This window comes from Lepidochelys kempii, chromosome 22 (genome assembly GCF_965140285.1).
Source record: "Lepidochelys kempii isolate rLepKem1 chromosome 22, rLepKem1.hap1, whole genome shotgun sequence".
In the NCBI taxonomy this organism is placed as follows: domain Eukaryota; kingdom Metazoa; phylum Chordata; order Testudines; family Cheloniidae; genus Lepidochelys; species Lepidochelys kempii.
Window position 1 is genome coordinate 13,504,447 of NC_136401.1, and position 13,825 is coordinate 13,518,271.

A 13,825-nucleotide genomic window follows, 5' to 3' on the forward strand; every position below is an offset into this window, starting at 1 on the left:
ATTTCAGGTGGCATATTAAGACTTTAAACACAAGCCTCTCACTCTTCCAAAGTTAGACAAGCTGAGGCCATGCATTTCACTTTATGTGGGTCTTCCAGATGCACTCCTAAGAATCAAGGGCCTGTTTTTCTGAACATTGTGGTGCTCACATGCTCTTTTGATATTTTATTTATAAGGAGCACAGTTTGTCCCAATGCCCTACGTAAAAATTCCCCAGCCCAGTGCTGAGCCTTCCATCCAGGATGTGGGGTCATTCCATTTGTGCTGCGTGTCTATAATTGTGAAGCAGTTAGGGACCCCTTAAGATGAAAGATACCCAGTATTGCTAACGCCAACCATATAAAAATCATGAGATTTAAAAATAAATATGTTTTCAGTTCTTTTTACTTGCTTTATGGTTTGGGAACCTTTAGGTTACACGAGCCACATTTTCAAACTTTTCTCTGCAGCCATGAAGGTTAGAAACTTTTATTAAAAACAAAACGAAAAAGCAGAGAGTCCCATGACTTCAGGAGCTGAGACTAAGTCAGACAGACACCCACAATCAAGTTGCAAGAGTTGGCAATACTGCTGTGTAGGTGTAGAGTAAGATTATTCACTGATTGTCCTAAACCCTAGTGTGTAGCATTACTGTTCAATAGTCACCATTGTTCCACCCCAGGGTCAGCTGTATTTCAACGGCAGACTAAGAAGCCACATACAGCAGGATGCATATTAAGAGTGGCTAAGTTTGCGATCAAAAGGGGATGGAAGGTGCTGAAAGTGTCTAGATATTATGGTCATAGAAAACTCCAAGTGATAGAAAGGTGAATTCTTAGTTACTGATACATCTTAATGTAAATGGCAGCTAAGTAAGCAGAAAGCCAGAGGCTGTGGCAATTAAGATATAGAACCATCTGGGGCACTGAGAGGATCAACTATGATGGAAGATACCAAATAAAAAAAAGTCAAGGAGGTTAGAAAACAAAAATGACTAGTTCACAGGATCCCTCTTTGCAGACAGATGGTCCTTTCAGGCTTTCTATTCTCTAATCCCTCGCTCTGCAAAGCAAACATCCTAAATCCCAGATAATGTAGGTTTTACCATCTCATATATATCCCAGAGCATTAAGGCTGGCCCCAGCGATAGGATACATATGCTTAAACATTTGAATGCCTAAGTAATTTATGGCAGCAGGAAGCAATTACCTGCATTTTGCACAGAGGTGAACTTGACAGCCTTGCCTCCTGCCTCAGAAGCCAGAAGTGGCCTCTCTCAGAGCAGGTCATCTTGTCCAGTGGATTATACCATCAGCTGAGCCAAACCACTAATACATGATTGTTGGGTTCAAGTTAGAATTCTTCTGTATTCCCCTGGCGATCTCCATTAGGATGGGGACAGGAGGGTCAAGCATGTGAATGATGGGAGGTCTTCTCCATCACTCTACAACAGATATTGTTAGCACAATGCAATTTCCTTCCTGTGGGGCAGCCTCTCTACCGCATGGGTAAGCTCTCTGAAGGTAAAGAAAACTAGGTGCATCCCAAAAACGACAGTAATTTCACTGTTAAAAAGTCCACAGACACCTAGGACTTCACAGCCTTTATTATGCTGCGCACACTGGCCACTTGGAACTCCCTGGAGACAGCAGGGCTAGAACTTGGGATCTTCCTACTCCAAAAAACACAAGTCCCTGCCACTTGAGCTAATGGAGAATCTCCATCCACTAGTGAAATATAGGGTCTATGACCCAGAACTGAATCATCTGGATTCCATCCAGCAGCATATACACACACTAGCCAATTCATTACAATATTTAGCCTTTATCCTTTGGTGGCAGGGACCGTACATCAACGTGCTTTACATACATGGATGGATCCAACATCAAGCCAGGAAGGGGGTAATCCTCCTCCTCCTCATTCTGTAGTGGAGAAGCTATGGAACAGAGAGGGTTAGTGACTCATCCAAGGTCAAACAGCAATTCTGTGGTAGGGCTGGGAACAGAATTCAGGTCTCCTCACTCCCCAGACCTGGGCCTCAGCCACAAGATCACCCTTTCTCGACTCTGGGTATGGGGGAGTGAGGAGCTTTCACATCCTGGCCTGTGCTCTGGGCCACTTTGGGTTCAGGGTTCCTCTCCAGTGTCAGATGTGAGAACCAGCTCCTGAAGGGACAGGGAGCAAGACAGGGAGGTGGCTGGCAGCGGCTTAAAGCTGGGTAATTCATTATCAGTCTCACAGCCTCCCTGTTAAGTCAGCTCAAATGACTTAACAAGGAGCAGTTAGCGTCTCTGAGCCTCACGGAGTGCGCTCACAATTAAACAGACATGGAAATGCATTTCATGAAATATGTATATTGTTTGCCTCCTAAAGAGCTGGTTAAATCAGACCATGAAAAGACCAGAAATTAATGCTTAGAATAACAGTCACTCTCAATTTCCCTTCTAATGCGTCCCAGACGAGTACAGAAAAAGAGGATGGGTCCAGTGAGATCTCCGCACTTCTTAGAGCTCTCGGGGAGCAGTGGACTTATTCCCAAGTGGTGTAAATCAGCATAGCTCTGTTGAAGTCAATGACACTTCACACAAGCTGAGGATCTGTCCCCATATCTCTTTTCATGTTTGGAAACCCCCTTGTCCATAATGGGCACTACTGAAAACAAATCATAGCCGCAGTGTTAACGATGTTACCATTGTGGTGTAATCAGCAGCCCCTTCTGTACCTGAACAATTCAGGCCAGGATTTGGGAAGACCTTGAGTGAGGATGCTAGGCAGCACAGTCTGTGCTGATCAGCCAGAGAGAACCGCCAGGTCTGTCTGCATCCAGGATCCTCAATAAAGAATCCATGGATTGTTCAAAGCACCCCGCTTTGTCCCTTCCCTTCCGTGAGGGATGCTCTGCAGGGCTATTCCCTCTGCCCGCAGGGGGGGGCAAGGTGGCAGCTTCCCATGTGGGTGCAGCGCTGCTAAAGAGCAGAGAGAATACAGCAGCCCTTCCTCTGGGTTGGTGGCAGGATTCAGATTCCCAGCATTGGCCAGAAGAAGGGTCCTGAGCCGCAAATTAGAAAGGCTCCGCACCACAGAATATTCATGAAAGGATTCGAACCCCCAGCCTTCAAGCGTATAAGGGCCTTTGTGGCAGGATTTTCACTTCCAGCCTCCAAGTACCATACGATCCCCATCCTTGGGGCTTTGAACAAAACTGCAAGTACACAGCAGGATTGCCCACACAGCAGGGCCCAAACATGGCAGGATCCCCGCACACCACAACCCAACACCCCAGGGCATTTTCTTATTGCCGTTAAATGCAGCATTTAGCATCCTGGGCTGTTTACTTATGACAGACGGTCTCGTCTCCCATGACTAATGGCTCATTGTTTGTATCTGTACTGGAGGAGTAAATTCTTCATTATTGGAGAGATCTGACATGTAAGAACAATTGGAGCAAATTGATTGTATTTTCCAAATCATCACACAGACTCTAATTCTATCCACAAGAGGCACTAATTTGAGCTAGAATTACCTTCTAAATTAGAAATTAGAGCTCTTGGTGGAGAAGAGCAATGATTCCCGATGTGCTGCATGGCCAGTGGGGGAGGGGAGCAGAGTCCACTCTGATTCATACTCCAGACAAGGTTCCTTTTGTCTGCCTGCATATCCTTCTGTGATTTGGTGGCCTTCTACAGGGAGGGTACGTCTTCACTGAGCTATTAGCATGGGTGACTGGCAACTGGGTTAGCCTCCCCTGGGCGTGCGCAGTCACACTACAAAGCCAGGCCTGTGTTACTGGATCCTCTCTGGTGCGCTCACTCATGTGCATCACTAGGAATTCTGGAGGCATGGTTCTTTATAAAAAGAAAAGGAGTACTTGTGGCACCTTAAAGACTAACAGATTTATTTGAGCATAATGAGAGTGATCAATTAAGGTGAGTATTGATGAACTAAATTGAGCTGCTCTATGAGTCTTTCCCAGTGAACAGTGGGAGAACTTGTCTGTCCTTCCCAGTGAATGTGGGAAGGCACTAAGGAATGTAGGAGAAACAATACAGCTGAATAAATGGGGCCTGGGGTCACCAAAGCTATAAGGTGCCCCAGGATTCATTGGTCTTCAAGTCCAGGTCTCAAGACATGAGGTTGATTTGCTCTAATCCCAGAGACTGGGTGTGCTGCATTGTCCTGTTGGCAACCAACTAGATTTTTAGAAGGGGCCTAAGTTAAGACATCTCAAAGGGTCCTGACTTCCAGAAGGTAAGTACTCAGCACTTTCTGAGCATCAGCCCCCTTTGAGGTCTCAAAAGTTAAGCCTCCCCACATTGAGGCATTCAAAATTACTTGTCAATTTTGAGGATTAAATATGAATCTTATGACTATTCTGTCAACATTATGAATATTTATTATTTTTGATTGCCCAAGTGTTCCAAGCACCCCACAGGAACATGTTCGGATGCAGCCCCAGCCCAGAAAACGCTCCCAATATAAACTAGACACAACACAACAGGGGAGGGTCATAGACAAATAGGGGGGTGAAGTAGGGAAAGCCATATTTCCAGTCTCAAGCAGCCAAAAATCATGAGGCAGGCCTGAAAAGCAGTCATGAGATCTTAAATCATGAGATATTCATAAATGATCTGGAAAAAGGGGTAAACAGTGAGTTGGCAAAGTTTGCAGATTATACAAAATTACTCAAGATAGTTAAGTCCAAAACCAACTGTGAAGAGTTACAAAAGACCTCACAAAACTGGGTGATCGGGGAACAAAATGGCAGCTGAAAATCAATGTTGATAAATGCAAAGTGATGCACACTGGAAAACAAAATCCCAACCATACATAGAAAATGATGGGGTTTTAATTAACTGTTACCACTCAAAAAAAAATTTGGAGTAATTGTGGATAGTTCTTTGAAATCATCCGCTCAATGTGCAGTGGTAATAATAACCAAAAAAAAAGCTAACAGAATGATAGGAAAGGGGTAGATAATAAAACAGTAAATATCATAATGCCACTATATAAAGCAATGGTACAGCCACACCTTGAATACTGTGTGCAATCTTGGTCACCCCATCTCAAAAAAGATATATTAGAATTGGAAATGGTTCAGAGAAGGGTAACAAAAATTATTAGGGATATGGAACAGATTCCGTATGAGACGAGATTAAAAAGACTGGGACTGTATCTTGGAAAAGAGATGACTAAAGGGGGATATGATAGAGTTTATGAAATCATGAATGATGCGGAGAAAGTTAATAAGGAAGTGTTATTTACCTCTTTCAATAACACAAGAATCAGAGGTCACCCAATGAAATTAATAGGCAGCAAGTTTGAAAGAAATATAAGGAAGTACTTCTTCAAACAATACACACTCAACTTGTGGAACTCATTGCCAGGGGATGTTGTGAAGGCCAAAAGTATAACTGGGTTCAAAAAAAGAATTAGATAAGTTTATAGAGAATAGGTCCATGAATGGCTATTAGCCAAGATGGTCAGGGATGCAACCCCGTGCTCTGGGTGTCCTTAACTCTCTGACTGCCAGATGCTGACACTGGATGATAGGGAATGGATCACTCGATAATTGCCCTGTTCTGTTCATTACTTGTGAAGTATCTGGCACCAGCCACTGTTGGGAGACACGATGCTGGGCTAGATGGACAACTGGTCTGACCCAGTATGAACATTCTTATGTTCTTAGATTTTTTAAAAAAAATAATACATTTGATTTCTCTCTCTTTGCCTTGGGTTTCTGCTTGATGGCTTCAAATTTGTCTCTGCAACCATGGGGGCTAGAACTTCTTTTTTATTTGAAGTGAAAGCTGAGATCCTAACATAATCACATGACTCCAGGTACTGCAGCTTTAAGGCGGGAGGTATGAAATCAAAAATCACAAGACCCTCCCGATAAAGTTGTGAGAGTTGGCGACACTTGCTAGGGTCGAGGAAGCATAGACCATATCACACAGTTTGCTCTAGTCATTACAGCATGTGCACATTCAGGGGCTGTATTTCTTTGTGACCATATGTGAACTTTGCCTCCCGAGCTCCTTGTAGGCAAGCAGTTAGGAGTGACTTTTTAGGAAGGATGAGAGACAGATTATTGTGCTGCTATAGCCCCATATGCAAAGTATTGATGGGATGGGTGCATGCTGCCAGTACAGATTGTGCTGGGGTAGTCATGGCCATAGCCCATTCTGTTGGCCCAGTACCCCAGTCACATGGTGGTTGCAGCTGGCTGGCTGCTAGAAAGTGACTTTCTAAAAGATGTAAAATTCATTGGGACATTAAGAGTGTGCTGGTTCAGCTCAGATACACGTTCGCTTTGTTATATCAAGATAGGACAGTAATTTTTTATTATTACATCCTTTGCTCAATAAAGCAAATGAGTTTCTTTTTATGAATAAGAGAACAAAAGTAATATCCTCTGAGGTCACTCTCCTGTCTTGTATAGGGCTACCTCTTGGGCAGTGTCTCTGTATAATACATACTAAGCCATTATCATGCAGAGAAGGGGGGTCTGGGTAACGCGCTAGCAGAGTGGTCTTTTGCCTCTGAAAGCCCAAATTTAAATGTGTCTTCAGTCACACGGGAGTCTGAGCTGGTGTTCAGCTAGTCCTCACTGAACATGGAACCACACCACACCACACAGATCGGAACTACTGGTGCATAGATACCACTGTGATAGCCATTAACACATTGTCTGTTTGGGGTAGGCACAAATCATGACTCAGCACCCCCTGAAAAAAGGTCACAGGATTAGCATAACAATCATGAGATATTAAAAATAATATTTTTGAATATTTATTTGCCTTCTTTGACCCTTTGGGCGTGGGGAGTGACAATTTTAAGCTTTTTTCCTCTGCCATGAGGACTGGAAACTGTCATTTAGACAAATACACAGCAAGCTGAGATTCTCAGGACATAACATGACTCCAGGAGCCGGGGCTTTAAGAAGAAAACGCAGGATATCACAAGAGTTGCCAACATACTTATGTAGGAATAGGATAACTATTAGCATGCTACATAAGGAATCCAGCAGTGGAATAGGATGGTTGTGCATCTGGAGGACTAGCAGTCTCCAGCAACAGAATTGTGCGTCAGGACTGAGATTAAGGTTTGCCATGTCAGGGTAAGGACATGGGGCAGTAGTGACTTGGAACACCAGAGGTTGTCAGGGATATTCTAGCAAAGCTTCAAAGGTGGAATAGGAGGAGAGTGTTCTAAATGCCTGCCCTCAAATGTGCTAATGTAGCCATAGCCTCTCATTTACAAGATCACAGAAATTCATCGCATTCAACCAAAATTTATCCATAGGCACTGTGCACTTGTATAAATATAAAGGTAATTGATTAGGTGCTTTATGGGGTGTGCGTGTTAGTGCCCTGGCTTTATGGCCCATTAGTAGTTAGGCTCAGTTATGATTCTGCATTCTTTTGATTATGCAGATACAATCTATCATATTGTTCCAGAAACTTGGTTAAAGCTGCACTCAGTGACAGCTGCAGTTTGCTCTTTCAGAGACACACATCATCGCTCTCTTTTATGAGAGATAAAATTGGCCATTGCTGTTTCTGCAAAAGCAGCTGTTATTTGTTGTTTTTTTTAAAACTATTATGATGAGTTTGCCTTCCCTTCCCTCTTAACTGAATTACACCGTGTTTATCTTCCCAGTGCTCTCACGGAAGCATACCGGCAGGCGTACCAAGCTGCGGCTGCTTCTGCTTGGAAGTGATGAGTCTTTTCCTGGAAGGATGGATTTGTGGTTAAACCACAAGACCAGGAGTCAGGACTCTTGAGCTCTGTTTAGAGCTCTGCCATGGGCCTGCTGTATCTCTTCACCAATCTGTGCCATCAGCAAAGCAGGGATTAATAAGGCTAAATTAGAAGGATCCAGGCCAGGTCTTCTGGTGGAAGATGGTGGAAAACTCCATGAGGAGTAAAAACAAACAAACAAAAAAAACCAAAAAAACAAGGAGTACTTGTGGCACCTTAGAGACTAACAAATTTATTTGGGCATAAGCTTTTGTGGGCTAAAACCCACTTCATTGGATGCATGCAGAGGAAAATACAGTAGGAATATATATATATACACACACACACACATATACACACAGAGAGAACATGAAAAAATGGGTGTTGCCATACCAACTGTAACAATTAACAAGACCAATTAATTAAGGTGGGAAGGGAAGACTCCACCATGGAAAATGGATAAGGATCTACCACGAGAGCCTATCGTCATGGACAGGGACATCCATGCAGAGCCCCTGACTCTACCCTGGCTCTCAGGGACTTTGCTTCCCCAACTCCAGGGCAACATGGCTCAAATGAAACTGCGCTGTGACATCTGTGACAGAACCTGCCTCTCTGCTCAACAGGAGATTGCGTGGCACAATGGAAGGACTATGGAAGCAACAATCCTGCTTTAGGCTGCACTAGTTCCCCCTTTTCTGCCTCATTTCTTGTGAGGTTGGAGGGGAAGGGAATTATACGCCGCCCAGCCCCTCTCACCCACTTTCTGCCACTCACCGCACATGGATTTGTGGCATCACGGAGGACGTTGGCCTTTGGCTGTACTTCAGTGGCAGACCTGCATGCAAGGGGGCTGTACTACAAAGCTAGCAATGGATCTTGACCAGTTGTCCATTTCCAGACTGCTTCTACAACCTACTAAGGGGCACATAGAGTGCAGGGGATGTTCAAGAGTTATTTTCTCTGAAAACCAGTCTGCCCAGATGGAGGAATTGGGGGAGGGGGGCTGGTACTAGAGGCGGCTGTTCACCCTGGCACTGGAGAGAAACAGAGCAAAGCAGAGATGCACAAATAAGGGGAAATATGAAATAAGAGCACTACACAGGCTTTGGGAATATCAGGATCCAACTCCAATTCAGGAGCTAAACATCACAGCTTGGGCCTATTTCGCATATATTAGGTCCCAATCCCTCTGGTGGGATACCCCCATTGAAAATAGAAGTCCATGAATCTGAGGACTCTGCTTATGCAGAGGTCATTGCAGGACCAGAACCCAAGTCACAGTCTATTCTCTAAGGACAGGGGAGCCCAGCATGGTTCATGTGGAGAGGAGCACCCTGAAGTTTTCTCGGGGAGATCTGGCATTTCAGACACCACTCCTCCCCGACCCCGAAGCTCACCATAAAAGGCAACATTCTCCCCTCACTACATAGAAGGAAGCAATCACAATATGCACAAATGACTCCCTGCTCTTCACAGGTTTTCATGAAGTCAACATTCATCCGAAAGCCAAAAGAGCGCCTCACTTTTCCTGTACATCCTGCCACTCACCCTATCATGCCGGGAAGAGACGGATAAAACACCTCATCTTTCCAAACAAACAACAATATCCAAGGATAAGAACCTGCTCCACCTTCCAAAGGGAGAACTCAATTCAAACACAAAGCAAAGCACAGCAATTGTCAAAAAGGCAGTGCCCTTTTTTTTAACCCTTAAAGAAGATTTTTAAATATACCAACTTATCCATTTCATGAAAGCAACGTTTGCATTTAAAAGGTTCCCCCCTCACAAAACACCATAGCTATATATTTTTCATGTAACTCATGTTCGGGGGGGGGGGGGAGGGAACAGATGGGGGACCACAATTTATTTTTAAAATATTTTAAAGAAACAAAAGTTCTGTTTAAATGCAATCTTTCCAATCTCCCTTCCCCAAAATGTGAGCCTTGCAAATGTAACTCGCTTGTCAGTATGCATTACACATTTCCCCCCTGAACTGATCCACAGAGGATCTGGGGCTATTGCAATATTAGTAACAGTTTGTCGTTATTTAGCTCAAGCTATCAAGGCTCATTGTTTCAACAGCGGAGTTCCCTGGTTCAGTCCCTTGGTGCATCAGCCAAGACGTAGGCCATCACACCAACATTTATGCATGTGCTTAATGTACAAACAAGTAGCCCCACTGAACTCAAGAAATGTTACTCATGAGTAAGCATTGGCAAGATCAGAGCCTACAGTACTAATCCTGCAATCAGATCCAAGGAGGTGGATCCTTGCACCTACACTGAACTTCAATATGCTACACAAGAACCTAGGATTCGTTATACCCTCTCACATTCAATTGACAAATCAGGGGGTGTTGTTTTCTTTCTTAAGAAGCAGGGCATTTCATTAACAAAAAGCATCTCATCAAACAAATATATAAGTAGAGCTGAGAAGCCCAAACGTCATTTTGGTCATTTTTTAAAACAGCGTTGCAATTACTTAAATGCACTAGAAAACAGTAGCACAAAATAAATGTTAAAAGAAAATACTTACTCTTTGCTGCCAGCTGACTCCAAACCCGGATGCATCCAACAGTGATGATAGGTACTGGTCATGTCTACACTGAGGGTAAGGGGGCAGGCCCTGTGTTGGGAGAAAATTCTGTTCAATCCCCTAGTGGAGATCTCTCTTTGTTTGGGGTCTCTAAAATTAAGTCTCCTTCCCAGCCCCTTGAATGCCATACACTTCCCCCCACCTTACCACACTCCCCTCCAGCCTCCTAGGGGAGACCACTGCCCCTACCCCTTTAGCTTCTAACGTTGTCTCTGTGGCTTGTTCTTGGAACTTCCTCTTCTGTAGTTAAATCCTCTGGCCCCTGGTTGTTTGTGCTCTTGACACTAGCTCTCCCCAAATGGACTTCCCAAATGGAAGCTCCACTCCCAGCCTCAACACTGCAGTAGTCCTGTGGCTCCACCATTCCTCTTCCCTCAGAATCTAGTCCAAGCTTTAGCTCCTCTGTTCCCACAGGGTTTGGCTTGGTAGAGAAATGATAGGGCTGGCAATTCTCTAAGAATTGCAGCAGTTGTGGAACCATTGCAACTACTAGCAGCCCAGCCCCCACCGAGAATAAAACCAAAAGCCAGGCAGCCTGTGGTGTTCGCTTCAAAGGGCTCTCTGCCTTTTCAGTCTGTAAAACCAGGCTGGGAAGTGAAGAAGAATGTAGCTATCCCTCATAAGTTTTCTGGTATTTCCAACCAGCCAGAACAACCCTCTTTGCAGTATTTTGACTCTTCTGCTTTTGAGCAGAACCCCCCGGAATGTGAAAATGCAAAGCAGTGATCAAAATTAACTGAGCTACTTTGAACCTAAAAATCACAATGTTTGACAGCAGAGACTCAGGGGACAAAGGCTCTCCATTTACCTAAACCCAGGGGACATTTTGATACACCCCAAAGATTAGCAGTCCCTGCTCAAGAGGGGCCCAGAACTAGAAGAGAATGTTTGAGTTCTGTGTGGAAACAGCAGCGAAAAACATGTGAGGGGATATAGTTTGTTAATACAGAGTGTCCAGTTTGCCCTGGGTCTGCAGCTGTAACCGATTACCCTGCAATTACTATGCTGCTGCAGGAGGACTCTAGCCTGTTTGTGCCTATAGCCCAACGCAAAACAAAAGGCTTCTTGCCATCAGAGAGTGTACATAAAATAAAAACTAACCCCAGTGAAGCTGTCTGTGGCCAAAGCTAGCCAAGGCTCTGTTGTCTCAGGAAGCCTTTACCCAACACTCCACTGTCTCAGAGCCTGAACCTTCTCATGCAGCTTCTCCTTCCTGATTAGGGTATTGGCCCCAGCTGGTACCAGACTCATTAGCTACCTGTTGTGGAATGTCTCTGCAATCCTGCCTGAACACAGGGATAGGGATTTAACCCTTTCCCACCATGCCTGGGGCAGGAGGATAGATAAAATTCTCCTTCACATAACCATAATCTTGAAGCACTTCTTACCCATTGATCTCAAAGTGTTTTTCAAAGGGGATTGGGTATTGTGATGCTCATTTTACAGATGGGGAAAAACAGAGGCAGAAAGAAGTGAAGTAACTTGCCCAAGGTAGCAAAGGAAATCAGTGACAGAGCCAGGAACAGAGGCACAGATCTTCCAAGATATTTAGGGGCCTATTTAGGAGTTCGGTGTCTTAGTACCTCTGAGGATGTGAGCCAGAGTCCTTATCGCTGGGTCACTCTGCAACTTGCCTGTGCCATGCCACATTTCAGCTCCAGTGTTTTCTCATGTACCAAATTCACACAGCAATTAAAAGAGAAAATAAAGTATTATACAGAGAGGAATATGGTATTTGCCAAGAAAGGCTGCTGAATTAACCAAGCAGGGGTGCAGAGCTTATCAGACGCAGCTAACTAATGTAGGAGGTGGAGAAGAAGCGTTCATTAGCTGGTGCTATGTATATCCATGCAGCAGAATTTTTTTCCTGACGATTAGTAAATTGCACCCCTTTGCAGCAGGATTAGTTGATGCTTTTAATGATAATGTAAGAAGATTATTTTTTTTCTATTTCCCTTCATGACTCAAACCGTTTAAATACACAGAACAAGCTTTCTTGAAATAGTGCTACAGATTTATCTCTCTCCCCATACCAAAAGTAGAGAGGCCATCAGAGTGGAGCAGAGGTATTTGCCTTTAACACATTCTCACAACAGTGCAGTGAAAGAAAATAGCAGCAACAGATGAGCCCTTCAGATAGTATCTCCATTGAGGCTCTGTCAGTTGCCATATGCTCTGACCCAATTGCATTGCTCCTGAGAGCAACAGATGTTCTCAGCTTTCAGCTGGAAAGCCCAAGCTATAAGCCAATCCAAATGCTGAGCAGCACTGGAGCCATTTGAGCATTCTTTGGGGCCATTTGAGAGGTAGCCAAGGCTAAGGAAAATGGCCATTGATTCATTGGAATTGGCAAGCAGTGGAGAACAGTTCTGCATTACACACTCTTTCTCCCCAGCAGCTTCATCATATGAAAGAGTCTGTGACTCTGAGCATTGGCAGCCAGAAGACATTTATGTTGGAAGGTGTAGATAAAAGAGCATGTCTCTAACACAGAAATGTCTGATTAGCAACCTGTCTGTCTGGGCTCCGTTAACCATTTAGATCGGTTAGCAGAGTTGATGGGGTCCTGGAATCTAAGCCATGGCAGTTTTTAATAGTGAAAGCCTGTCCTTTCAATATTTCACTGAAGTGCAGCCGAAACTTAGCAGCCAAGGTGAGGAAAATAGGACATAAAGGTGAAAACTGATGGGGAGGGAAATTTTTTTTTTGTAATTAGTTAAATGAGTCAGGTTAATAACTGCAGTCTTGTTAAACCTCTTCAGGGCTCTAATGCTATTTATTGAGTGACCGATGAGCATTCCTCCTTGATTAGTTTTAGCACCTATAATTAGGGGCTTTTCTTACTCCGTCCAAATTTTCATCCTACCACCTGCCTTGTCGGAGGAGACAGGACTGCATGGAAAGTTAACTGTATGTTTATCAACTTTGCACAGGCATCCTTAACCAAACTTACTTCAGATATAAAGAGGTGATTCAAGAAATGTCCCAAATGGCTCCTTTCTCTAGGACTAGCCCCTAATGCAGAGCACAGGGTACTCCCTTGCTAAAAGTAACAGTTTAATGATCTTGAGACACTGATACATATCCATCACTAGTAACACAGAATCACAATGATGGGTGCATTAGAAATGCCAAGGTAACAGATGTGCATGTAAAATTGAATAGAGAAGCTTTCTCTATATATTTTAAGACAACCTCTAGAATTCTACATACTAGAGATTAGAGAGACCCTAGAGATTAGGGTGAGGTAATATATTTTATTGGACCAACTTCTGCTGGTGAGAGAGACGAGCTTTCGAGCTTACATGGGGCTCTTCTTCAGCTCTGTGTAAGCTCGAAAGCTTGTCTCACTCACCAGCAGAAACTGATCCAATGACACCTATTGCCTTATCTGCCTTGTCCCTCTAACATCCTGGGACCGACACAGCTACAACAACACTGCATGTGCAAGAGACATTATTCTCTAATAAAGTCTATAAGATTTACCTATAAGGAAGGGATAGATGGC

The 13,825-nt window shown here is 44.0% G+C and overlaps 1 protein-coding gene across 1 annotated transcript in view; it reads right to left on the reverse strand.

The window, feature by feature from the left end:
• The window catches only part of B3GAT1 (beta-1,3-glucuronyltransferase 1), a 151,646-nt gene that overhangs the window by 69,688 nt on the left and 68,133 nt on the right, over positions 1-13,825 (reverse strand). Inside the window, exon 2 of the mRNA XM_073321095.2 lies at positions 10,258-10,347. The gene's annotated coding sequence lies outside the window, so the exon portion shown is untranslated. The remainder of the gene's footprint in view (positions 1-10,257; positions 10,348-13,825) is intronic.